The following is a 7391-nucleotide window of genomic DNA, read 5'->3' on the forward strand; positions in this document are numbered from 1 at the left end:
GAGTTTGTGTGTTACATTCGACAGGGATGAATAGCTCTCAAAAAGTAATCTATTGAGTCTCTCCCAAATAGCTAGATCATAGTTGCGATGATTTACTTCATGGGCGAGGTCTTTAGTTCAAGTTAACGATAGCCTCAATAAAGATTAGGTAGTGTATTTATCTTTTATACTTGTTATTTAGAGCCAATGGGGTGCATACTTGTAATTTCATTGTGGCCGTCCATTAGACATAACCTAACATGAACATTTCAATCGACCCAGGACTTGTACCTTAGCGACCGCGTCGTCGCCGCGGTTCCGATGCCGCGACTCGCGCGTCGAGGCGATACCCTGGTCGGGAGATGTGGGCCAGCGTTCGGTGCGAGGAAAACGCCGCGCGTGCGAATTCCGAGGGAATCTCTACAAGGTGTCACATCAATCAATCAACCCATCAATCCCATCATGTCAAGTATACATCACCTTTCACCCTTTCCCAAGCAAGCCCCAAAAGTCAAAAAGTTTCTTACAACCCATACCTTCTCTTACAACTTTTGCCCTAAAAGTCAAAAAGGAGCCTCTTACACCCATCACTACCACATCCATCACTCCATCACTCATCACTCCCTCTCTCTCTCTCTCCCTTTACAAGTCTCTCTCTCATTTTCAAACTCTCCCAAGCAAGAAAAACACCATACATATGAACCTCTCCAAGCTTCCCAAGCATCAAGTGTGGCCCACCTTTCCATCCCTAGATCTCCCATCCTAGCCATCCATTTCTCATCTTCCTCCATCAAAGAGAAGCACAAGGAGCTAAGGAAGCCAAGGGAGCAAGAAGATCAAGCGGTGGGTGCTTTGATAGGGTAGTTTTTAATGTTTTTAAGATGGGCCAAGTGAGGCCAACCGATCAATGGTTTGGATCTCACTTTGGACCCTAAGATGTGGCCGATGGCCCACTTGGATCATCATGATCATTCCATGATGGGGCCATTCTCCATGGACCCCATCATGATGTTTATTTTCCTTGCATACTTAGGGTCATTTAGACCGTCTATTTTAGTGGAGAAGGGATCTCCACCGTTGGATTTTAATTTAATGGGCCCACATGTAATGGCCCACTTGATTTATGTTGTAGATCATCGAAGGGAGGGCCCATAGTGCCGGGGTCACTCCATCAAGCGTGTCCCACTCTCTATCTCTCTCTCTCCCTCTCTCTTTTTTTTCTTTATGTGTGATGATAAGGAGGTTGTGTGGCCCACTTGAATGGACCCCACCACAAGGTATGTATTCCATCCAAACCATCTACAAGTGAGGCCCACTTTGTGTGTATTGTACCCACACCATCCATTAGTGGTGGCCCACATGAGCAGGCCCACCTTGCACGGCCAACAGTCCAACGTCCAGGGACGCTGGCCGTTTTGCTGGAAAACACAAATGTCAGCTTGGTTCCAAGCCAATGGAGGAGGCCCGCTTATTTTGGCCCCACCTCGATGTATGTCTTCAATCCATGCCGTCCATTCCCCTCTCAACCTCATTTCAGGCGTTGAACGAAAAATGGTGTCAACTCGAGGTCTGGCGGGCCATACCATACCAAATGGTGGTTTTCACCATTGAAATCTTCCCGATTGTTTATACGACGAAATATGCCCAATATTGGGCTTGTTTTGCTTATGCGGAGCCATGGAGGGCCATTGGACGGAGTGGATTGCTAGATGTGGACCCTACCTATGAAAACCATGAAAAAACTAAAAATCGAAAAATTAAAATAAAATAACACAGCCGCCGCTATGTCGACGCGCACTGCGCGCCCGACGGCGGACATACACACGGCAGCGTGGGCCCCACCTTGATGTTTATCTCTCATCACACCGTTCATTGGGTGGGCCACCCCGACGTGGGCCCACTCCAAAAATCATCCCGATCTAAGGCTCGGGTGGCCCACACCGTAGGAAACAATGGGATTGAACCTCTACCATCAAACCCCTTTTGGGCCCATAGAAGTTTAGGATCAACATGAAATTTGTTTTTACCCTTCACCCAGTCCATGTGACCTTATCAACTGGATGGAAAATAAACATTATGGTGGGCCCCACATGGAGCCACAGTGATATATGGGCTTTATCCACACCGTCCATGAGGGATTCCTTGTGATGTTTGTGTTATATCCCCACCGTCAAATCAATGGACGGGCTTGTGTGCGTGTGTGTGTGGTGTGTGCGTGTGTGTATATTTATTTATATATAATATTACATTATATATAATATTATATGTATTATATATATATATATATTATATTATATCATATTTAATGTACTGATGGTGGGAGGCCCACCTCAGTTTTCTTGTGGCCCATGATTTATATGTAAGGCCCATGGGTCGAGGCCCACTTTGATTTATATGTAAGGCCCATGGGTCGAGGCCCACTTTGATTTATATGTAAGGCCCATGGGTCGAGGCCCCTTTTGATGTGTTAGGGGCCCATGGGTTAAGGCCCATTTGATGTACATATGGGGCCCAATTGGCGAGGCCCATTTGATACACATAAGGCCCATGTGATTAGGCCCATTGTGATGTATTTTTAGGCTCACGGGTTATGGCCCATTGCAATGCACATAAGGCCCATTGGTGCGGCCCATTGATGTGGCCCACTTGATGAATATGAGGCCCATATGATACGGCCCATTTGATGTATTGAAGGCCCAATGGGATATACCTAAGGTCCATTGCAATGTGCAATCCCAACATGATTTATGTAATGATGTTTACGACGGGCTATACCTTGGGAGCAATGGCGGTTTGACGTCCCCATTGCAAGTATAGTGTTGGTTAAATGTCCGCATTATGACTTTCCCTAGGGCCCATACGTGTTATGTGTAGGCCGTCTAGGCCCATCTTCATTATAAACATCATCCATCCCATATAACATGTTTAGTTCCATGATTCATGATCATATGCATCATACGTGTGCTTGATATGAGAAATGACTGATCATAGCATATACCTTCGGGCAGATTGTTTAGGGGCTCCCGTACAGGGGGTGTTGCCCTACATGAGCGCACGATACGAGCAGGATTGCTGTATGACTGGATAGTGTGATTCATGCATTCGCATTGTGTGATATGGTTACTGTACGCCCTAGCGACATCAGGGCCGTAGCCTCCACAGACGTATCGTGGTTGGCAGGATTGGATACTGGAAATACTGTTCTACATGGGGTGCGATAGATATCCCTGGGTGAAAGTCCCTAAACCCTTATGGTACCAAGAGGTTGCTCCAACGTCTAGACCGAGTGGGTGCATGAGCGCTGAGTGCCGATTACCAGACGGTTGCGCTTTCTACTGTGTCGTGGTCGGTTGGAAGGGGGTGCGACCTTACCCGCCCGAGAGTAGGGGCAAAGCTAGGCTGAGTCTGACCAGCTCGAGGAATGGGTCCGCTATTGACGAGCCGAGCCCGATATTAGCAGGTGGATAGTGAGGTCTTTTCCACTCACCTTATTGCGCGCGATGGGGCAGCAATCTGGCTTGGAGTGTACTAGACCCCGGTGATATTTCAGATTTTGAGCTGTATTGATATGTGGACTTAGATGAGGATTTGTATGCTTGAGTTGCATTTCGCATTGCATGGCCTTGGTATGGCCGACATCATTCTTTGCACCGCATGGCCTTGGTACGGCTAATGGTATTCTTGGCATTCATCCACATTACTCTGATACTGCATAGAAGCATTACCACCTTGAGCATACACTTTCACCACCCTCTAAGCTTTCTATAAGCTTATGCACAACCGTTGCGTGCAGGTGACGTTGGATCGCAGCAGCGCTGAGGCTTGGAGCGCTTTGCAAATCATCTTGGAGCTTTTTGTTTATTATCATTGTATTTTCCCTTTATGCTCATTGTACTTGTAAAGTTTTTGATCATAGTGGAAATGTGATGGAGTTTTTGGTTGTTATTTGTGGGTTATGCCTTTGGTTATGCTTATTACGAATCAAGCGATGTTGAAAATCCTCCTTGTAGCATTCAGGATCGGAATCTCTCCCAAATAGCTAGATCATAGTTGCGATGATTTACTTCATGGGCGAGGTCTTTAGTTCAAGTTAACGATAGCCTCAATAAAGATTAGGTAGTGTATTTATCTTTTATACTTGTTATTTAGAGCCAATGGGGTGCATACTTGTAATTTCATTGTGGCCGTCCATTAGACATAACCTAACATGAACATTTCAATACATTTTTTCAAGTGTCATTTAAATGTGTAGAATATCAGGTACATTCATCAAGTGGGATACTTTGAGTGTACTCTATTGATAGATGTCTTAAATATGTAATGCATCAATCCGTCGATGATAGGTTTGATGCCATCGAGTAGACTTCGAAGTCATCGTAGTCGGCTCGATGCCATCAAGATTTTTCAAAATATATCAATTTGGTTGTTGTACACTTGGTTGCCTTTTTCGATGTTATCGACAACTATTTGATGTCATCAAAGATTGTTCGATGCCATCAAAGGCATGGTCGATGTCATCGATAAGATTCGGATTTTCATATTTAGTCGCTGGAATATTTTGGCATTATTTCGATGTTATAAAAGTGGCTTCAATCTCATCGAAGGTTAAGTTTTGATGACTTCAAAGTATGTTCGATGTCATTGAAAGTTTCCGCACATATTTTCGCAGATTTGCGAATTTGCGGGATTTGTTTCTTATTATGATTGAGATTCTCTTAAATGCTATATACTTGGGTGTAATCAGGATTGGGAGGTATCTGAGGTTTTCTAATTCATTCCTAGGGTTTCAAGGGCTTGTAAAGGGAGATTCGAGGCTTGTTCGAATCATGTATTCTTTATATCTCTTATAATTTCTGATTTCATAGTGATTTCTCTTGCTTTGTGACATGGTTTTTTCCTGTTAAACTCGGAGTGTTTGCATTGTGCTTGCTTGGTGTGATTGGATTACTTTACTTGATTCATCTTGTGTACTTCCGTTGTCCCCCAACATACTCATGCACAGCGGTGGCCACAGTTTGATAGTCCAGATTGCATGCATGCGTGTCATGTGGTATGTACACGAATGAGTTGCTAATGCATCAATCTCGTGATGAAAGGGAATTGCATCCTACCTCACTAAAGGAAATTGGTTTAGGTAGGGGTTTGTATGGTCCACCATGTTGTATGAGTTTTATCCATGTCGTTCATCCATTTTTTTTCCTATCATTTTAAGTGTAGTAGGCTAAAATTGAGGCAAATCCAATGCTCAAATGGACCACACCAGTGGTAGCATCGTTGAGGTGATAATGAAGCCCACTGTTTGAAACCTTCGTTGGGCCCACCATGATGTTTATTCATCATCTAACCTCTTCACAAGATCACATGGACCTGGATGAAGGGAAAACACAAATATCAACTTGATCCAAAACTTCTTCGGCTACCAAGAAGTTGTTAATGGTGAGCATTCAATCCCCACTATGTGGTCCACTTAATCCTTGGATATGGTCATTTTTTATTTCATATCCTAAAATGATCTTTCAAAATGGATGCACGGTGTGGATTAAACCCAAACGTCCCTGTGAGCCCCGCAGAATCCACTTCCCAATCTCACACTATAGAGAAGCTCATATGCGATGTCTTGTTGAACATTTATGATTAGATTCGTAGAAAAGTTTGCTAATACAACTCTTCTCATTCCCAATCGTACCAATTTGGCACACATGTGAGAGATACATGCCATCCATATGGTGCCAGCCATGAATTGAACAGTTATACTTATCAAAGTGGGCCACATGAATAGGGTTGTACATGAACCGAGTTAACTCGGTTAGCTCGCTCGACTCGACTCAAAAAAGCTCGATTCGAAACTGAGTTCAAGCTGAGTCGAGCTGATTTTTTTAGCGCAAAAAAATTTCGAACCGAGTTCAAGCTTGCCCGAGCTCGACTCGACTCGGATCGAACCCAACTTGAATCGAACTCGGTTCGGTGACTCGGTTACTTTGATATTGATGTTGTTTACCAAGAGTTTGATAAAATGACTCAATGAAGTGTCAGTTGGTGGCAAGGAAGGTATGTTTCATCAAACAAATACGCTTTTTAAAAAATTTTGATGTTGCTTATAAGGTGTTTGATGAAATACCTGTAAAACCACTGTTGTTTTACATATAGTGAAAATTTGAAGGTGCAATTAATGTGTTCGTGAAAATGCTACATAGGCAAACTCGGCTCGATCTTATCTTGAACACGGCTCGAACTGGCCCAAGCTGCTAACCAAACCGAGCTGAGCTAGCTGGTCAGGCTTGAGGACCAAGCCGAGTTTGAGCTGAGGTCAGCTAGTGGCCGAGCCGAGTCAAGCTATGCCAAGCTCGGCTCGGTTCGACTCTAGTACACCGCTACACATGAATGTTGAACGTGGACATGTGGCTTACCTTTTCTTGGGCTAGCTGCCTAGTTTTTCTTGTCCCACCTGCTGAGTTGATTGACCTGATGGTATGGCCCACTTGATCTTGCAAATACCTTTTCAAAAATGTTTTGAGCATCTTTATGCATGTGTTTTTGTGCATTTATTTGTTTGGATAGTGACTTACATTAGTATTGTAGTACTGTAAAATTTCACATTATATATAATTCTACAACATTTGTTTAAATATATAATTCATCAATGCAATTGTAATAAGAATTTGAAATAGGTACCCTTTTGAAAGTTCATAAATAAAGGTAAATGGAAAATGGAATTGGAAGTAAATGGTGGTAAATGAACTGCGAGTAAATGGCTTGCTTAATTATATTTGGAAGAGAGTAAATAAAATGCATTTAAAATTTAAATTCAGGTAGTTCATTTTTATTTTTATTTTACACTTTTATTATTGTTTTAGGGCAAATAAAAAGGAGAAGGACATAACTCGAATTGAGATTTCCCGAGACTCGTCTAGTAAATTGAGTCTTGCATTCAATCTGTGTGGATTCGTTTCGGGTCGAGTAGGCTTGTGGAGAGGTTTATGGGGTGAGTTTACCACACTTATGAGGCAAACATGCTCGTCCACGTAATCAATCCAGATTGTGGGCTCCATTGTCGATGATGCATAGCCCAAGAGTTCAGAGTTATAAGATGATCTAAACTATCAAATGGAGAGGAATGAAGAAAATGGGGATAGTCCGAATTCAGTAAAGTGAAACCAGATGGTTAAGATTGCCCAATCTGTTTGATTTTTTGAGCCATACTCCAATTGGGATGTGTCTATAATACTAATGGTATAGATTGGGGTACATGTATGCCTTAAGTAGTGTAAGAGGCCTGTTCCTCTACAAGCCTTTATAAGGTGTGGCCCACAGGAGTGTGTGCATGGCATCCTAGCTGTTCATCAGGGTTGCCCTACCACAAAATTTTGGAACCCCCTAACAAAATCAGGCCCATCCAACCATCATGTCTGCAT

This window comes from Magnolia sinica, chromosome 10 (genome assembly GCF_029962835.1).
Source record: "Magnolia sinica isolate HGM2019 chromosome 10, MsV1, whole genome shotgun sequence".
Classification (NCBI taxonomy): Eukaryota; Viridiplantae; Streptophyta; class Magnoliopsida; order Magnoliales; family Magnoliaceae; genus Magnolia; species Magnolia sinica.